Source organism: Plecotus auritus (assembly GCF_963455305.1).
Source record: "Plecotus auritus genome assembly, chromosome: 10".
NCBI lineage: Eukaryota > Metazoa > Chordata > Mammalia > Chiroptera > Vespertilionidae > Plecotus > Plecotus auritus.
Window position 1 is genome coordinate 43,014,818 of NC_137785.1, and position 21,007 is coordinate 43,035,824.

Sequence of the window (21,007 nt, forward strand, 5' to 3'; positions counted from 1 at the left end):
ACAACAAATACATATCTATCAACAAGTGAATCTAAAAATCAAGTGAATTAAAAATCTGAGGAACAGAATAAACGTGAATATAATAGAATCAAGGGCATAGAATGGGAGTGGATTGATAATTCTCAGTGGGAAAGGGATGTGGGGGTGTGGGAAGAGACTGGACAAAAATCGTACACCTATGGATGAGGACAGTGGGAGGGAGGTAAGGGCAGAGGGTGGGGTGGGAACCGGGTGGAGGGGAGCTATGGGGGAAAAAAGGAGAAACAATTATAATAATCTGAACAATAAAGATTTATTAAATTAAAAAAAAATCCCACCCGAGGATAATGCTTCCATTGATTTTTAGAGAGTGTGGAAGGGGCGAAGGGGAGAGAGAAACATCGATTGGTTGCCTCCTGCATGGACCCTGATGGGGGTGGGCCCTGGAATTGAACCTGCAAACCCAGGTACGTACCCTAGACTAGAATCAAACCACAACCCTTCAGTCCCCTTCTGTCCATTGAGCCAAACCGACTAGGGTCAGATAGTGACTCTCTTAATCACAGCCAACACTTCCCTGGTGGCTTTTGAAATCCCCCCTCTTTCTCCTTCCTCCCCACACAATCACTGGTCTGCTTTCTCTTCTTGCAGCTTAATTAGGATTTTCTAGAGTTTTTTATAAATGGACTTACACAGTATGTACTCTTTCTTTTGGGAGGTCTGGCTTTTTTCATTCCGCATAATTATTTTGAGGTTTATTCACGCTGTCGGTGGCCCGTATCAACGTCCATTCTTTCCATCATGAGGTATTCCGTTTGTGGATCTACCATGATTTTTTTATCCACTACCTGCTGATGGGCATTTGCGTTGTTTCCAGCTTTTGGTGCTAGTAAGTAGAAATACGGCGGGTTTTTATACTTTGATCTTGTGTCCTGCAACATTGCTGGCCTCGTTTTTGAGTTCATCTTGTTCCCAGTGTCAGGGGAAAGCATTCAGTCGTTCACCGTTTAGCTGTGAATTTCTCATGGATGCCCTTTTCAAGGTCGAGGAATTGCCCTTCTATTCATAATTTGCTGAAGGTTTCTATCAAGAGTGAATGCTGAATTTTATCAAAAGGGACAAAATCTTCTGCATCTACTCAGGTGACCATCGGTTTTCCCTTTTTGGTTTGCTGACATGGGGAGTTTACAATGATTTATTTTCAAGTAAAGCCAACCCCTCATTCCTATTACTGCTCCAGTTAGATTAGGACTCGGGGATTCTGTTTGCCCCTGAGCATCCTGGTTTTTTGTGTGTTGTTGTTTGTTTTTTAAATGTTGACACTGTTACAGAAGTCTTCACCACACTGCCTTGTCCCTCCATGAGATCCGGCTTTAAGGCCCAGGCCTCCAGGTAGAGGGAGGGAAGGAGGGATGCCCAGGTGTAGCCCCAGGTGCGCCTCCTCTGGCTGGAAACTCGGGCCTCTCCTCGGGCTCATTGCACCTCCTGGAGCCTCAGTCTCCACACCAGGTAAAGGGAGCTGGTGGTGGCCCAGCAGCGGCCCGGCTGCAGCCTGTGTGGGTGCCCCCAGGGGTCCCCTTCTGAGAAACCAAGGTAATAAACCTTGCTCTCAGGACTGCTGTATTCAGTGAGCCCGTGGTGAGAAGCCACTTAAAGAGATGAGGCGAACCTGTCCAATGGCCAGTTCGAACCCTGGTGACCCCTCATGAGCCTTTTGACCTTCTGCCCGTTGCGCAATCTCTCAGCTCAGTCTCTCTTGCAAAGCAGAGATAATGAGACCGCGAGAGGTGAGGGAGGATAAGTTGGTGTCAATGCGCAGATAAGCGAGCAAGTGGGGAAGGGAAGAGCCAGAGCTAGAACTGGAGCCCAAATGCTTCCGGTCACGGGGAACAGTTTGCACCTTTCCAAAAGGTGGCGATCTCCTCAGGATTGATGCCAACTGTGGCTCCGCGTGGAGTGTGGGAGCAGGGAGAGGAGAGAGGGATCACAGAGGGATCCCCATCCTGGCCTTGTGCTCAGTTTTCCTCCAGCCTCCCAGGCTAGGGAGTGCTCAGCGGACCCATTTCTCCTGCTCTGTTGGCTCCTAAGCATCCGGCCCAAATGTCCGGGGTGTGTGTGTGTGTGCGTGTATGTGCTGTGTGTGTGGCCGGGAGTGAGAGGAGCAGTGGGGGAAGCAGGTAGGATTTAGTCCAAGTGCAGATTCCAAGATTCCTCTGGAAGTGAAGAATGGAATTGCATTCCCTCACCGTCTGTTTCTTATCATTTGGGGTGCCTCTTGTTTAGAAACACATTTGGGGGGCTCTCCGAACTAGAGGAAGGGTGGTGTCTCAGAACCAGGTCCCTCTTCCCCACTTTTGTACCCATTTCCCAGATGGTATGGGTTAACCGGGGCTGCCACAAACTACTAACCCTGTGTCTTTTATATATATATATATATATATATATATATATATATATATTTATTGATTTCAGAGAGGAAGAGAGAGGGAGAGAGAGGGAAACATCAATGATGAGAGAGAATCATTGACTGGTTGCCTCCTGCACGCCCCACACTGGAGATCGAGCCCACAACCCGGGCATGTGCCCTTGACTGGAATTGAACCCGGGACCCTTCAGTCCTCAGGCCGATGCTCTATCCACTGAACCACCCTGTGTCCTCCAAGCCACCTTGCCAGAGATAGTTGAGAGGTTACACCACTCCACCCCCACCCCGGGTGCCATTGAGTGAGTCAGGGAACCAACCCCCCAGCCTCCTGGCCTCATTGAAAAATGCTCCGAGCCTCCAGGGCTGCCCTTCCCACCTCCTCCTCTGGCTCCCTCGCAGCTTTCTCCTGGGAGCACTTCCTCCATAACTCAGTCACCCCCCTCTCGGCGCTGCTTCTGGGGAAGCCACTCCCAGACAGGCCATGTGCTCTGTGGTTTAGAAATTGGGGTTCCGGGATGGGAGAGTTGTTCCTTCTGGCTCTAAACTCTCTCAAACTCAGTGATGTACTGAATCGCACAGTAAATTAGGGGCAGGGCCAGGCCCACAAGCCACTCACAGCCTGAAGACCGGGGATGAGGGTGGGGCCTGCTGGTGAATGTGGTCGCTGTGCTGCACCAGCCGCTGTGCTTCCAGATCAGGCTTCCTCTCAGGTAAGCACCCCCCACCCCCTTAATTATTCCAGAGACCTTGTGTCTGGAACTCCACCCCTTCCCTCTGTCTTGGAATAATTCACACTGATGTGTGGAAGATTGGCAGCTCAGAGACAATGCATCTTGAAAAGATCCAAATGCATCTGGTTGATCCAAATACATTTTTTGGTTAATCCTCACAAGAGGATATTTTTCCATTGATTCTTAGGGAGAGTGGAAGAGAGTGGGAAAGACAGAGAGAAACATCCATGGGAGAGAAACGTGGATTGGTTGCCTCCTGCACGAGCCTGGACCAGGACCGGGGCCCGGACCGGGGAGGAGCCTGCCCTTGACCGGAATTGAACCCGGGCCCTTCAGTCCACAGGCCGACGCTCTGTCCACTGAGCCAAACTGGCTAGGGCCAAATACATCTTTTAATTTGCTGGACTTTCTGTCAGGATGATAAAGTGAGTTGGCAAAATGCACGCAGTGCATTTCAGTTTTTGAGGTCATAAAGGAGCCCCATATCAGCAGATTCCTCCGCTTTCCCAAGGATCAGCTCCCCCACCCCCTTTCCTGCCTCTCCTCACCCTCCTCAGCCCATAATCAGACCACACGAGTTGAGAGAAATGCCCCGTGTCTCCCTGGGTTCCCACAGCAGGGCCTGTCGCAGGTGAGTCACTGGAGGGGAAGCTGACTCAGCTAAAGAAATAATTTTGCCAAAATGCTTTTTTTTTTTTTTTTTTTAGAACAGACTGGTGGTTTGAGCTAAACTCCCTAATAAGTGGCTTATTTGTCAGAAGAGTGGAGAATTGTGAATGATTCAGTAAATGTCCACACCGTTTGGCTCAGGAAGGTCTGAGGCACTGGTCGGGGGACAGTGTGGGGATGCACCTCTGAGGAATGGCAGCCACGGGAGGGCCCGCTCCGGTGCCCTGACCTTCCGAGTGACCTTAGGCAGACCATTTGTTTTTCCTGGGCACAGTTTCCTCATCGGTAAAATGAATGGAATTGGATATTCCAGAACCTTGTTACTCCACGTGTGGTCTGCAGGCCAGTAGCCCCTGCAACACCTGGAAGTTGGTTAAAAATGGAGTCTTCCAGGTCCCTCCCACCCAGACTCACTGGGTCAGAATCTGTATTTTAACAGGATTCCCAGGCCATTTGAAATATTTATTTATTTATTTATTTATTATTTTTTTTGTTAATCCTCACCCGAGGGTATTTCCATTGATTTTTTTTTTTTTTTTTTTTAGAGAGAGAGAGAGTGGAAGGGAGGGCAAGAAACAGAGAGCAAGAATAACATGGATGTGAGAGAGACACATTGATTGGTTGCTGGGCCCAGGCCATTGGTATGCACGTCACAGTGTGAGGAACCCTGGTCTGGACTAAGGCTACTCAAACGTGGTCCTCAAACCAGCGTATCAGCATCACCTGGGAGAAGACGCTTGTTAGAAATCCAGGCTAATGGGCCCCACACCTCCTGAACTGTGCAGCGCAGGGCGGGGCCTGGAGGCTGCGTTTTAGCTGCCTCTCCAGGTGAGTGTTGGGCAACACTGACCTTTGAGAAGCCCTGAAGCTCCGAGCCTCACGCATTCTGGCCGAGGCTGGGCTGCGGAACCGCTGTCATTCTACCTGAGGCTGGGCTGTTGTGTGAGGAGCCTGCTGTGTGCTGCTTCTCGGCTTCCTGAAACACTCACAGGCCAGTACTTCACAGCAACTCCGTGATGTTTTGTCTTCATCTTTGCTCCGCCAAAGAGAAAGCTGATGTTTAAGGGAGCTTAGGTGAGTTGCCCAAGGTCTGTCTATCTCACTATGTCTTGCGTAGAGTTATCAACCTAAGATGTTTATGGCGAAGCCGATGAGCTGTTTATAGGGTAATAAAACTCCTTGTAAATACTGAATGTTACCTGTTTACACACGACGGCTCTCGGAACAAGAGCCAAGAGCTGGGGGGTGAGGGGAGGGAGGATCTGGTGGGTCTGCATCAAGGCTTCAGAGCTCATGAACTTCAGCTCTTCTCATTCACTGTTTGACATTTTCATTGGATAAAAATTCATACGGTTTAAACATCCTGTAGAAAAGGACCAGAGGGAAAGTTTATAACCACCCATTACCCTCCAGCCCCAGGCAACTGGTTTTAGTTTACTGGGTCTAATCCATTCAGAGCTGATCCTGGAAAAGCTGTGGAATCTCTGATGTATGGCTGCCCTCAGATGTATGACCTCCCAAGTCTCTGGACTTGGCATTTTTCCAGCTCATTTTATCACCCTGACAAAAATGCCATCACATGACAGGTTTATTTGGGTTAATAAGCATTTTTATTTTTAAGGGTGCACCATCTCTGGGAGGTTCTAAGCTGCCAATCTTTCACACTTGAGTGTTAATTATTCTAATACAGGGTCTCTTTATGCATATACAAGCAAATACAAATATATGTGTATACTGGTAAAACGCTTTGCCATTTCGGCTGAACACATTTTACAAAATCAAATAACCTGCCTGGCTTGTTTCACTGACTAGATCATGCTGTGTTATTGTGGCGAACACTCAGGCTGTTTCCAATCTGCTACCACAGACACTGTTTGCTCCTGTGGCATTTTGCAGGCTCTTGTGATATATGTACGACGAATTCCCAGGAATGGGGTTGCTAGGTATCTGCATGTGTAATTTTGAGAGATGTTGCCAATTTGCCTTTTCTAAGATTAGTATCAATGTACACCTCTGTTTTGGATGAGAAGTAATTGCTTTCCAACATCTTTGCCAATGCATAATTTAGTCACATTACTGGATTTCCCCCAATCTGATAGGTGATAAAAAGTGACTCAGCTGAGTCTTAATTTAAATTTGTTATGAAAAGTTTTAAACTTAATGTTTAAAAGGTCTCTCTCTCTCTCTCTCTCTCTCTCTCTCTCTCTCTCTCGTCTCACTCATATTCTTTGCTTGTTTTGGAAATGGAATTGTCACCTTTTCCCTTTTTATTTCTGGGGGCTGTTTATTAGGGAGATTAGCCTTTTGCCTTTGATATAAGTTGCATCCAGTTTAGGGTTTCTCTTTTATTTGGTTGATGGCTTGTTTATTTTGCATGCCCAAGTGTTTATTTTTATGCAGTCAAATAATCAGTCATCTCTTTTATGGCTTCTGAACTTTGAATCGCAGGTACAAAGGTCATCCCCACTCCAAGGCAATAGGATGTGTCCTTTTTCTTCTATTGTTTTACATTCACATTTTGATCCATTTGAAAGTCATCCTCATGCTGTGAGGTACAGATGCAATTCCTCTCCCCTTGTCCTCCTATGGTATCTTTTCCCTCCTGAAGCTACTGTATCGGAAGCACGTTCCACAGCTCGTCCCATTCGTACGTGGGCCTATTTCTGAACCTGATCCTCTTTTTCCACTGGCTTCCTTGCCTGTTCATATTCATTCATGTCCCCACTGTTTTGCTTACTAAGTTTTACGATATTTAAAAATATTTTTTTAGCATATGAAAGCGCTGTTTTCTTATTTTTAGAAACTTTTCAGGCTATTGTTGTTTACTTGTTTTTCTATTTGGACTTTAAAATCTAATGTCTACTCACATTCGGGTTGGTGTTTTTATTGAAATTGCTTAATAAGAACTGAAGTATAACACACTTCCAGAAAAGTGAATAAACTGTATCAGCTTGGTGAGTTACCACAAAGTGGACGCAGAGGAACGTGAGTCCTTACCCAGAGCTGGAACTGGAGGGTCACTAGCGTCAGGACCCCCAGGGACTCCCTCAGCGTCTTCTGAGGGGTAATCACCATCCTTTTTATTATGTCCTGGATTGGGTTTTGCTGTTTTTGCTTTTTAACTTTATATACATAGATGCTTCTGGATCTGCCTTCTTTGGCTCCCCAGTAAGTATATATGTTTTTAAATTTTTTTTTTAATTTTTAAATTACAGTTGACATACAATATTATATTAGCTTTAGGTGTACAATCCAGTGATTAGACATTTATATAACTCACAAAGTTATCATCTCTAATAAATCTAGTCCCCATCTGACATCCTACCGAGTTATTGCAATATTATTGACTATATTCCCGAAGCTGTACTTTACAACCCTGCGACTATTCTGTAACTACCGAGTTGTACTTCTTTTTTTTTTTTTTAAATATATTTTATTGATATTTTACAGAGAGGAAGGGAGAGGGATAGAAAGTCAGAAACATCGAGGAGAGAGAAACATCGATCAGCTGCCTCCTGCACACCCCCCACTGGGGATGTGCCCGCAACCAAGGTACATGCCCTTGACCGGAATCAAACCCGGGACCCTTGAGTCCGCAGGCCGACGCTCTATCCACTGAGCCAAACCGGTTTCGGCCCGAGTTGTACTTCTTAATCCCTTCACCTTTTTCACACAGTCCTCCTGACCCCTCTTCCATCTGGCAACCGTCAAAATATTCTCTGTATCTGTGAGTCTGTTTCTATTTTGCTTGTTTTTTGTTTTTTTTTAAGATTCCACACATAAGTGGAATCATATGGCATTTGTCTTTCTCTGTCTGACTTATTTCACTCAGCACAATACCCTCTAGATTCATCCATGTTGTCGCAGATGCAAGATTTCATGCTTTTTATGGCTGAGTCATATTTCATTGTATATATGCACCAGTTCTTCTTTGGCTCAACATTATATATATATACATATATATATTTAATTTAATAAATCTTTATTGTTCAGATTATTACTATTGTTCCTTTTTTCCCCCATAGCTCCCCTCCACCCGGTTCCCACCCCACCCTCTGTCCTTACCTCCCCACCACTGTCCTCATCCATAGGTGTACGATTTTTGTCTAGTCTCTTCCCGCACCCCCCACACCCCTTTCCCCCTGAGAATTGTCAGTCCACTCCTTTCTATGCCCCTGATTCTATTATATTCACCAGTTTATTCTGTTCATCAGATTTTTTATTCACTTGATTTTTAGATTCACTTGTTGATAGATATGTATTTGTTGTTCATAATTTTTATCTTTACCTTTTTCTTCTTCTTCCTCTTCTTAAAGAGTACCTTTCAGCATTTCATAGAATACTGGTTTGGTGGTAATGAACTCCTTTAGCTTTTTCTTGTCTGTGAAGCTCTTTATCTGCCCTTCAATTCTGAATGATAGCTTTGCTGGGTAGAGTAATCTTGGTTGTAGGTTCTTGCTTTTCATCACTTTGGATATTTCTTGCCACTCCCATCTGGCCTGCATAGTTTCTGTTGAGAAATCAGCTGACAATCGTATGGGTGCTCCCTTGTAGGTAAGTAACTGTTTTTCTCTTGCTTCTTTTAATATTCTCTCTTGTCTTTTGCTCTTGGCATTTTAATTATGATGTGTCTTGGTGTGGTCCTCTTTGGATTCCTCTTGTTTGGGGTTCTGTGCGCTTCCTGGACTTGTAAGTCTATTTCTTTCACCAGGTGGGGGAAGTTTTCAGTCATTATTTCTTCAAATAGGTTTTCAGTATCTTGCTCTCTCTCTTCTTCTGGCACCCCCATAATTCTGATGTTGGTACGCTTGAAGTTGTCCCAGAGGCTTCTTACACTATCTTCAAATTTTTGGATTCTTTTTTCTTTTTGCTTTTCCGGTTGAGAGTTTTTTGCTTCTTTGTATTTCAAATCTTTGACTTGATTCTTGCGTTCCTCTAGTCTGCTGTTGGGTCTGTGTATAATATCTTTTATTTCAGTCAGTGTATGTTTAATTTATAGTTGGTCCTTTTTCATATCCTCGAGGGTCTCGCTAAATTTATTGGCCTTTTCTAGGATATTCTTGAAAAACCTTATAACCGTGGTTTTGAACTCTATATCCAGTCGTTTGTTTCCCTCCATTTCTTTCGTTTGTGATCTGTTTCTTTGTCTCTGCATTTTTGCTGCTTCCCTGAGTTGATAGAGTGGCTTTGTGTGCTAGGTGTCCTATATGGCCCAGTGGCTCAGCCTCCCCAGTTACCTGAGGTGGACACTCTTGGTGCACCCCTTTGTGGACTGTGTGTACAGCCTTGTTGTAGTTAAGTCTTGATTGTTGGTATCACTGGGAGGAATTGACCTCCAGGCCAATTGGCTGTAAGGATCAGCTGTGTCTACACCGGGAGAACTTCTGTGCTGGAGACAGCCTTATGAGACAAGACTTGCAAAATTGCAAAAGCCTCTGTGCTCAGCTTGGATGGGGCAGAGTCTCAGGGCTGAGCAGACAGCCTTGGCTTCCCATCAGCCCTGCCTTATGAGGCCCCTGGGTCTCAGTATCCCTCGGTAATTGCTGCAAGCACCTCTGAGAGAAAGCCGCCCTCAAGTTTCGCCCGCTGCCAGACAGTCCACTTTCTCCCCCAGTGAATCTGGATTCCCAGATTCTTGCCCGGAATTGGAGATCAGCGCAGCCGGGAGCTTCCGTCTTCCTCCCGCTAGAGAAAGCCAGCGGCACACTCAGCAATTAGTCCTCTCTGCGCGCACTTGCGTGTGCACCTCCAGATCTCTGCCTTTCGTGGCTCCCCTGAGTTTCTGTGCACTCCTCTCTTTTCCCGACAGTCCAGACTCCCCCCGTATGAGTCTGGGACCCCAGAGTCTTGCCCAGAACAGGTTCAGTGCAGTCAGAATTGGGGTTCAATGCAGTCAGGAGCTTCTGTCTCTCTCCTGCTAGAGAAAGCTAGCCAGGCACTCAGCTGCCCGTCCTCTCCGCACGCGTGTCTCCGTACCTCAGCCTTTTGCAGCTCCTCTGAGTCTCCGTGTGCCCCTCTCTTTCCTTCTAGTTGTAGAATTTCCACTCAGCCAGCTTTCCTATGGTTCTGGATGATGTCCGTTCTGTCTTTTAGCTGTAGTTTTGAAATTGTTGTGCAAGGCAGCAGTTTAGGTGTTCACCTATGCCGCCATCTTGGTTTCTCCAAACATTATATTTATGAGGTGTTTTTTTTTAATTCCTTCTTTTGCTGATGGACATTTAAGTTGTTCTGGTTTTGGCTATCACACATGGCTTTTGGTGCTCATAGATCCACATTTCTGTTGGATATTTGCTGATGAGAGGAATTTCTGGGCCATGGGATGGGCATATGTTCACCTTCAGAAAATATTGCCAGACTGTTTTCCATAGAGATGTGTAACAATTTGCCCTCCTTCCGGTAGTGTCTGAGAATTTCAGTTATTCCCTCTTCTTACAACAGTTGTTTTTTAAATATTTTTTTCCATTCTGATGTTTGTGTGTGTATAGAGTGGCAATTAATTACGATTTTAGTTTTCAGTTCTCTAATGACTAATATGTTTCACTGCTTTAAAAATGTATTTATTGGACATTTAAATAAACTTTTGTGCAATGTATTAGGATTGTTTTACAGTTACACATTAACTTCAGAGAATGGACATATTTATAATGTTGAATCTTTCTACCTAGGAACATGGTATGTCTTTCCATTTGTTTACATCCTCTGTGTCCTTCAGTATTGTTCATAGTGTTTTATAATATAACTTGCATATTTTTTTATAAGTTTATTCATAAGTGCTTAACTTTTTTGTGGCGTCTTTTCTAACTGGCTGTTGTTTGTAGACATCTCTCAGTTGATTCTCTTAGATGTGCAAGTCTTAGAACCGTATTATCTATAAGTGGAAATAATTTACCTCCTCCAGTCCAAGTCTTTATTTTTATTGAGATGTAATAGACATTATAACATTATATTGGTTTTAGGTATACAATATAATGATTTTTTATATGTATATATTGTGAAATGATCACCACAATAAGTTAATATCCATCACCACACATCATGACAATGTTTTTCTTGTGATGAGAACTTTTAAGATTTGCTCTTAGTAACTTTCAAATATACACTTCAGTATTGTTAACCATGCTGTACATTATATTTCCCCCACCCAATTCTTAACATCTCTTATTTCTTTAGCTTATCTTATTGCATTGGCTAGTACCTCCTATACACTGAAAGTGTGCACATGTGTATTATTCCTGACTTTCATGGGAATGTTTCTGATGCTTTTCAGTTAAGCAAATTACTGGCTTTTATCTGAGATTTATATTTTATCATGTTAAAGAATTATTCATTGATTCTTTATTGATGTTTTATTCAGGAAAGGGTCTAGACTTTTGTCAAATGCTCATTCAACATTTATGGATCTCCTAGGACAGGCGTCCTCAAACTACAGCCCGTGGGCCACATGCGGCCCGCCGAGGACATTTATCCGGCCCGCCGGGGGCCGCTGCCTGTCCTGCTTAGCAGCCGACTCATCCCGGGCCCGCAGTGCGCATAGGAATTTGTTCATAGTTTTTTTTTTTAAACTATAGTCCAGCCCTCCAACTGTCTGAGGGACAGTGAACTGGCCCCCTGTTTAAAAAGTTTGAGGACCCCTGTCCTAGGATCTGTTATTATGTTACATTAAGTTTCCTAATATTGAACTATCTGGCACTCCTGGAATAAATCCCATTGGTCTTTTTAAAAATATATATTTTTATTGATTTTTGAGAGGAAAGGAGAGAGAGAAACATTAGTGATGAGAGAGAATCATTGATCAGCTGCCTCCTGAATGCCCCACACAGGGGATCGAGCCCATAACCCAGGCATGTGCCCTTGACCAGAATTGAACCTAGGACCCTTCAGTCTGCAGGCCGATGCTCTATCCACTGAGCCAAATTGGCTAGAGTGGAATGGAGCCCATTTTAATTCTTTAAGATTAAAGAACCTTTGGCTTCATTTTTTTTATATCAGATAATATATTTGTATATGAGTAAGAAGAGTTGGGCCAAAGCTCTTGACCCTAACCAAGCTTTTCTGTGGTCTGTAGTTCTGAGGCCGGGAGCTCCCTCAAAAGTAGGATGGTTCACTTTTGAATGGGGCATCTGCAAGGTGGCTCTCTTGGGTAGTCCTGCCCATAGTCTTACAGTATTTGTGTTTGAGAGAGTGCAGGAGGCATTTTTAAAAATATGTTTTTATTGATTTCAGAGAGGAAGGGAAAGGGAGAGAGAAATAGAAACATCAATAATGAGAGAGAATCATCGATCAGCTGCCTCCTGCACACCCCACACTGGGGATCAAGCCTGCAACCCAGGCATGTTCCCTTGACCAAGAGTCAAACCTTGACCTGCAGGAGGCATTTTTGCAGAGCGGACAGCTTTGCACAGTGGAGCACGAAGGGAGAGCCACTGTGTAGGGCCCCACTGGGCAGTGCCGGGTCTCCCACTCAGTGTGAATTCTGAACAGCGGCAGGCTGGCTCTCCAGATGTTCAAATTTGGTCAAGCAAGAGTCACCTTGGAGCCTTCATCACCAGCTTGCTGTTTCCAGTTTTTAAAAAATTGGAGTACGCCCTGGCCAGTGTGGCTCAGTTGGTTGGAGTTCGATTCCCAGTTAGAGCACATACGGGTTGCGGGTTGATACAGCTGGTTGGGGCCCATCGATGTTTCTCTCTCTGTCTTTCTCTCTCTCTCCCTCTCCCTTCCTCTCTAAAAAACAAAACTAAACTAAAAAAGAAAACACACACACACACACACACAAAACAAAACAAAACAAAAAAAAAAAAAACAAGACAAAACACAAAAACAACCCAAATTAGAGGATGATTTAGTTAAAATAAAAGTTTTTAAATGTGCTGTTTGATGGTATATTGGTTTCCTAAAGCTGTCATAACAAAATGCTATAAACTTGGTGGCTTAAAAGAACAGATTTTACTCTCTCACGTCTGGAGGCTGGAAATCCAAAATCAAGGTGTCAGCAAGGCCGTGATCTCTTGGAAGGCTCTAGGGCAGTGGTTCTCAACCTTCCTAATGCCGTGACCCTTTAATACAGTTCCTCATGTTGTGGTGACCCCCAACCATAAAATTATTTTCGTTGCTACTTCATAACTGTAATTTTGCTACTGTTATGAATCGTAATGTAAATATCTGTGTTTTCTGATGGTCTTAGGCGACCCTGCTAGCGGTTCTCAACCTGTGGGTCGCCTAAGGCCATGTGACTGCACATAGTAGGTGCCTGCACATAGTAGGTGCCTGCACATAGTAGGTGCCTGCACATAGTAGGTGCTCAATAAATGTTAAACACAACATGAGGAACTGTATTAAAGGGTCGCGGCATTAGGAAGGTTGAGAACCACTGCTCTAGGGGAAGATCCTTAATCGCTTCTTCTGTCTTCCGGTGGTTGCATGCAATCCCTGGCATTCCACGCTTGTGGACATATCAGGCACTTCGTTTCGATTGTCACATGGTATTTCTCCTTCTGTCTGTCCATTTTCTCTTCTCATAGGAACACCAGTCATTGGATTGGGGCCTACCCTCATCTGGTCTGACCTCACTCTCATTTCCAAATAATGTCACATTCTGGGTGGACTTGACTTTGGGGGGACACTGTTCATCCCAGTTTAGATGGTTTTGATGATTATATATATCTATGGGAAAACCACCCCAATCAAGAGCTAGGACGTTTCCATCACCCTAGAACCGTGGTCGGCAAACTGCGGCTCGCGAGCCACAGGCGGCTCTTTGGCCCCTTGAGTGTGGCTCTTCCACAAAATACCACGGCCTGGGCGAGTCTATTTTGAAGAAGTGGCGTTAGAAGAAGTTTAAGTTTAAAAAATTTGGTTCTCACAAGAAATTTCGATCGTCGTACTGTTGATATTTGGCTCTGTTGACTAATGAGTTTGCCGACCACTGGCCTAGAACGTTCCCTCATGACCCTTCCCAGTCAATTCCTACCACCACTGCCCATGTCAGACAACCGCTGCTCTGATTGCTGTCACCGTAGAGTAGTTTTTTTGCCTGTTTTTGCGTTCAAACATATGGAATTGCGTAGTGTGTGCTCTTGTGTCTGGCCTCTTGCTCATGACAATGTTTTTGAGATTCAGACATGTGGCATAGGTCAGTAGTTTCTCCTCTTCTTGGCTGAGTAGTATTCCATTGTGGGATTGTACCACAGTCTGTATACCCATTCTTCTATTGGTGAACATTTGGGTTGTTTTCAGGTTTTGGAACTGCTTATTCTTTTTAATGTGAATAGAACAGCAATGCACATTCTTGTTCATTCTTTTTGTGGACGTATATATGTATTCAAATTTTCTTATTGAGGTGTAGTCGACATTTATTGTCATGTTAGTTTCAAGTTTACAGCATAATGACTCGCTATTTGTGTATATTGCGAAATGATCACCACAATTAGTCTAGTTCAGTGGTCGGCAAACTGCAGCTCGCGAGCCACGGTTTGCCGCTCTGTTGACTAATGAGTTTGCTGACCACTGTGTAAGGCATTACCCTTACCCAGAAGTTTTGACTTCAGGTTAAAGACATTAGTACATTATTAAAATGTTTTTAAGTGTTTTTCCCTAATGTCTTTAACCTGAAGTCAAAACTTCTGGGTAAGGGTAATGCCTTACGCAGTGGTCGGCAAACTCATTAGTCAACAGAACGGCAAACCGTGGCTCGCGAGCCGCAGTTTGCCGACCACTGGTCTAGTTAACATCTGTCACCATGCATAGTCTCAACACTTTCTTTTTCTTGTGATGAAGTTCAGACTTTTGACCCCCTTCATCCATACGTGGACATATATTCTGATTTTTCTAGGTTAAATACTGGGAGTGGAATTACTACGTCACGGGGCAGGTGTGTGTTTCACTTTATTAGAATTGCCGAATAGTCTTTGTCAGTGATTGTCCTGGTTTACACTCCCAAGGATGATGTGTGAGGCTTTCGATCGCTCCACATCCTTGTGAAGTTGGTTGTTTTCTTGTTGACAGTTACTAGCTTTGCTGCATAGAAAGGACGACCCTCTGCAGAGGTTCCTGTCCAAGGAGCTAAAGACCCCCAGGTTCTTGCTGACTTCTCCCTCCTTCCTCTTCTGCTTTGTTGTTTCTTTCTTATCCTGTCGCTCCGCGGAAGCGTTCAGGCACAGAGGTCTGCTGGCGTCCCTTTGTCCACTGTCCCTTTTTTCTGAGAATGGCACTAGGATGACACACACTGTTTTTCCACTCTTGAGTCTTTGTGCTTGTCAGAAGTCAGAGGTTGAAGGTCAGAGGTCAGATCCTTCAGAAGGACATCAGCTGCTTGAAGCAGTTGTTTATCTTAGAGCATTCAGGGGACCCATGTGACTAGTTGCACATTGGGTTTCTTTCTGTCTTTCATAATCAAGTATTTTCCTCACAGAGCAATAGCAATAAAGGGAATCATTCAAAATTAAAAGCGAGTGTGGGTGTGGGTGTGAGCGCCCCGCCCCCCCCCCCCCCCCCCCCCCCCATCCTGCCCAGGGGTGATTCCCGCCTTGCGGCTTGAGCTGCCCAGAGAGGCTCCAGCCACCAGGGACCCTGAACTGGAATGAGCAGGTTGGAAAAGAATTATCCTTCTTATTTTTATTAGTCTTTCTTAAATGTATGTATAGCTCATACTTACTTTAGTGTTTAATACTTAGAGGTGTTTTGGTCTTTATTTAGGAAGTGTAGTGATTTTCTGTGACCAGAAATATGCCGTAGGAACTTAGCTGTTGTTTATTTCAATTAACTTGCAATAACACTGTTTTCGATATACATCGTTTCGCTTAAAGTCGCCGTTTCCAAGACCCTATCGACAATGTTAAAGGAGAACCTACTGCCCTGAGCTCCGGTTCTAAGCTTTCTCTGTAGAAACTCGGTGAATCCCGACATAACCCTTTGAGGTTGGCATTTCAGATGAAGCCATTTTCCTGATGAGGAACCTGAGGCAAGAAGAGAATCCTCACCTGCAAGTGTATTCCACACGGTCATTCACATTCTAGAAACCTAACCACGTTTCTTCAAAAAGGACACTTTGTTACTTTATCAGGAGGAAACCCACACCATTTGCCATAAACAAATGATAGCCATAAAAGGAATACTCTGGTAACAACCGATGCTGTTCTAACTTGTTCCTGTGGTGACTGCCCAACCTCATTTTTAAAAAATTGCTTTATGCTTTTGGTGACATATCTAAGAACATTTTCCCAACTCAAAGCCACAAAGATTTTCTCTGAAGTTTTCTCCTAGAATTTTTATAGTTTTAGGTTTTACAATTAAGTTATGGTCCATTTCAGGGTCTGCACAGTGTGAGGTAAAGGTTACCCTTAATTTTGGAGTGTGTGTAAGGACATTCAATAGTTTCCATAGCATTGGTTGGCAAGGCCCCTTTCTACGCCCTTGTCTGAGCTGGCTTTCCTCCGGGAACGGGAGGGTGGATTCTCACAGCTGCTACCAGGGGAAAAGGTGTCATCGTTGTGCTACCCTGATTGTAAGCTCATGGCCAGCACTCGTTAGAACAGCATTTAGTTCTCAGCTTATGCCAACTGCTTTCCTGTGGCTTGGCATTCAGGTTGTTTGCAGTTTTCTTTCTTCACGTGTAAATAGCAATGCCATGGATATTTCATGGGTATTATAGCTTTTCTTTTTTAAAGATTATTTTATTTTATTTTTATTTATTTTTTTTAAATAGATTTTATTGATTTTTTACAGAGAGGAAAGGAGAGGGATAATTAGAAACATCGATGAGAGAGAAACATCGATCAGCTGCCTCCTGCACACCTCCTACTGGGGATGTGCCCGCAACCAAGGTACATGCCCTTGACCGGAATCGAACCTGGGACCCTTGAGTCCGCAGGCCGACGCTCTATCCACTGAGCCAAACCGGTTAGGGCTAAAGGTTATTTTAGTGTATACTTACGGATTTTTATCCATTCCACAAATGAGTGTTGAAAGGGTTTGGACTCGTGCACTGTGCCAGGCGCCGTGCGTTGGTTTTGAATTAGCTCTGCTTTCAACCAGTGGGAGCTCACTGGGAGGGTTAAGAACCAAGTCACCACCTTCCCTGGGAAACCTTCTCTGTTTCCGGCCCCAGCTCACCCCCTGGTCCCCTGCTCAGTGGCTCTCATCTTCCCACTAGCTGCACCCACTTTCTCACGATACTGTTTTCTACTCATTTGTTTACCTCCTGGACTCCCCCACTGGCCGGTGTGACTCTCTCACTGGAACAGTGACTTACTAGTTTTCAGCACAGTGACTGCACATAGTAGGTGCTTAATAAACGTTAACTGTAAGGACAGCACTGATGTTACCAGAAAGGGGACCTGGCTCTTGGCAAGTCTGCCCGGGACCAGCCGGTAGTGTGTGGGCTCTTGACTTCATGCAGGAAGAATTTCACAACATGAGCCCCAATGACGATGACGGGGAGGGAACCTTCACTAAAGCTGGGGACAGAAAAACAAGAAAGGGCTTCGCGTAGCAGAAGCAACAGGAGAGCCCAGGCTGGGCTGCCTCGGCTCTCTGGGAAGTCGGAGAAAAGGGGGCCTTGGGGACAGGGTCGGGGGACTAGCCTGCAAGGAGCTGCCGCTGCCCATCACTCCCCAGGTTGCACGTCTGTAGGCTCGCCCAGAGTTTAGGAGGTACATGTCTGTGGGGGAAGAAGAGGGAAGAAGAGGGAAAGGGGATGTCAGGTGCTGCTCCCCAGAGGGAGAGAGCGCACGGGGTCCTCTGTCTTGAGGTTTTGTGTCTCATGCAGGTGGAATCTTAGGGGAGGTCCCAGGAGGGGGGTTTCAGTAGAACATTCATCAGTTTCTAGGTGTGCTCCTTCAGGGTGGTGGTCTCCACTGATGGGTCAGTGTCAGGGCAGGGGTCGTTAGTCATCACAGCGGGTCCTGGTGTCGCCCACCCGGTTTGGCTGCTTTTCTGGGTCTGGAGCTGAAATACAATGGAGGCCTAGAGGTTATCTCTGGGGAGGTGACCTTCTGTATCCGCTGTAGTTTGCTCAGCTCTCTGCCTCCATTTCCCTGTTCCCCTTGTCCTGGCTCACTGTCCTGTCTCACTGCCCCTGGGCCTGTGTACGTCCCTGAGATCAGCCTCCCAATAACAGCGTTCTTTCAGCACCAGGACTGGTGTCGTCCTTGGTCCCACCACATCCCGTATATAGACAGTTTCCTCTGAGTGTGGGTCAGGCGCCCTGGCTAATGGGTGGTGTTACCTAGTACCTGGATCCTGCATCAAATAGCATGGACTCCCAGAGGGAGGAAATGATTTTCCAGTTCTTTTCCAACCCTTCTTAATTCCCTAAAACACAGTTTCTCAGCCTCAGCATTATTGACATTTGGGGCCAAAATGTTCCTTTTTGGTGGTGGTGATGGTGTGGGGGGGGGTGGGGAGGGCTGCCCTGCACTTTGTAGAGTGTTTACAGCATCCTGGCCTCCACCCCCAGCTGGGACAGACAAAAATGTGTCTAGACATTGCCGATGTCAACTGGAGAAGAAATCCACCTCTTGGCTGAGAACTGCTCTGGGACAAAGACAGGCTGGTGCTAATGCATTTCAATACCCCCTTAGCCCTTGCTAACCCCTCTTTTCCAAAAAGAGCAAATCCCTAGCTCAGAGCCATCAGCAGGCAAAGCTTTCTGCCTAGAATTTAATTTCATTATGTAGCTTTCCCTGAGGTTACCTTCTTATTTTGGTAAGTGAAAACTCTCTCTCTCTTTGAAGTGAACACATCCTCAAGATTTTATTGTCACATAATAAAACAAAACATGAAGCTTAGAACTGGATCACTTGGCCCTTTCTCTTTTTAATTTAATTTAATTAATTTATTTTTAAAAATCTTTATTGTTGAAAGTATTACATATGTCCCCTTTGTTCTCCCAGTGATCCCCTTCAGCGCGGCCCCGCCCCCCGCCCCCCACGCCAGCCTTCACCACCCTATTGTCTGTGGCCATGGGCCATGCATATATGCACACAAGGTCTTTGGTTGATGACCTCCCACCCACCCTCCCCCGCCTTCCCTCTGAGATTCTGAGCTCTGTTCCATGCTTCCATGTCTCTGGATCCACTCCATTCATCGGTTTATTTTGTTAATTAGATTCCACATATTAGTGAGATCATGTGATACTTGTCTTTCTCTGACTTGTTTCACTTAGCATGATACTCTCCAGCTTCCTCTGCTGTCTCAAAGGGTAAGAGATTCTTCTTTTTTTACTGCTACTTGGCCCTTTCTTTTAGCTCCTCCCAGTTCAGAACGCTCCCATCACGTACCGGCCACCATTCTCTTAGACCTGCAGTTGGGCTCAACGCGTTCAAGCCTCCACACAATCTTCTTTGTAGTCTTAACCTTTTTGTGGAAAATCGGCTTGGTCTGCCCACCATGGCCACTGTGTTTCCTGTCACAATGCCATTTTCTCTGAGCATGCAGGATCCTTGTCCTTCTTGCACTGTGTTACCCTGTGGGGGTGATGCTGGCCACGCATCCCACAGAAAGTCCGGGGGTGTTTAAGAGAGCTCTATCAGCACAGAAAGCAAACTGTTTTTCTCTTAATGAAAATGTTATAAAGTTGGTTTTTTTTTTTTTGCAAATCAATTTAAATAAAAAGTTGAGCCTGGCTGATGTGGCCCAGTGGTTGAGGGTCGACCTATGAACCAGGAGGTCACGGTTCGATTCCTGGTCAGGGCACATGCCCGGGTTGTAGGCTCAATCCCCAGTAGGGGGTGTGCAGGAGGCAGCCAATCGATGATTCTCTCTCGTCATTGATGTTTCTCTCTCCCTCTCCATCTCTTTTCCTCTCTGGAATCAGTAAAAAAATATATATTTTAAAAGGTGAGAAAATAGAGAGAAATATATCTCAAGATATGTAGATGTGGACTGGCTGGCATGGCTCAGTGGTTGAGCATCCCACCTGTGAATCAAGAGGTCATGGTTTAATTCCTGGTTAGGTCACATGCCCGGGTTGTGGGCTAGATCCCCAGTGGGGTGTGCAGAAGGCAGCCAATCAATGATTCTCTCATCATTGATGTTTCTCTCTCTTTCTCCCTTCCTCTCTCAAATCAATAAAAATATATTTTAAAAAAAGATACGTAGATTCGGCCTGAATAGTGTTGTTAGACACCTGGCTCTGGGCTAGGAAATGCTGAGTAAGGCATCTTCCTGTTTCATGCTTCTGTTGTCTGTAGCACTGGGCAGGTTTTCATGTTTTGCTTCACCCAAGACAATACCCCAGCCTGCGGGATGCCCCAGGCATCTGGTGTGGGCGCCAAGCCTCCCAGATGTGACACAGATCCAGTAGCGCGGCTACCTGCCAGGAGTGTCCCGCCTGCTGCAAGCGTCTGGCCCGCGGCACCCAGGCATGAGTGGGTCTTGCTGGATAAAACTGCGTGGGTGGCTTTTCTGAGAAAATGGGAGGGTTAATTCTCACAGTTGTTGCAAGGAGAAGAAGGTGGAAGGCAGTGCCTGTCTGGAGCCCGGCCCATCCTTTTCTGAGAAGCAGGCGTTTGAAAACAAACCACACAAGCCCAGAGCCTGTCATTCCAGAGAGAGGTCAGATGTGGGAGGAAAGCACCATGTTTCATTCCCATCAGACACCTGAGCAAAGCTCTGGGTCTGCGGCCGCCTCTGCTTGCCTCATGGGAAAAGGCTTGGTCAGAAGGCAAGGTGAGGAGGAAGATCACACTTGGCAGCCCTTGATGAATTCATGGGTCTGGGCTCTAAGCGTCAGTGGCTGCCAACAGCACAAGAAAGTGAAAAACCAGACGTTACACGTCTCCTGTTGAAAGAACCTAGCAGCACCCTTGAGACAAAGGGTTTGAACTCGAATCTGATCCAACCGCCATGTGCAGAAATAGAGAGGACCGGGGGACGTGCTGAAGTGCACGGTGAGTGTGAGGCCACCAGCGCCCAGATGGGACACTCTACATGCCAAATATCCCGGGTTCCTCAGCAGATGAGTTGTAAGGGAAAGAACGGGAGGAGGGGACATCTCATGGGTTAAAAGAGACGTGAAAGACAAATGAAACTTGAAAAATGGACGAAGCTAACAGCTGAACTGTAGTGTCTAGGTATGTACACTTGGTTGATAAAACCAGAAAGAAGCCCAGCCAGGTGATGCTTACTTTTGGGGAGCTGTGATTGGGATGGGGCTTACAGAGGGAGGGCATTTGGGGGTGGCAGGCCAGGTTCTGCTTCTTAATTG

At 45.5% G+C, this 21,007-nt stretch overlaps 1 protein-coding gene across 2 annotated transcripts in view; it reads left to right on the plus strand.

Moving 5' to 3' along the window:
• The window catches only part of IL34 (interleukin 34), a 61,969-nt gene that overhangs the window by 20,711 nt on the left and 20,251 nt on the right, over window positions 1-21,007 (plus strand). Inside the window, exon 1 of one of the 2 annotated variants that reach the window (XM_080643578.1) lies at window positions 20,343-20,690. The exons of the other annotated variant lie outside the window; for it this stretch is intronic. The gene's annotated coding sequence lies outside the window, so the exon portion shown is untranslated. Of the gene's footprint in view, window positions 1-20,342; window positions 20,691-21,007 lie in introns of those variants that run through there. 2 annotated transcript variants of the gene reach the window in all.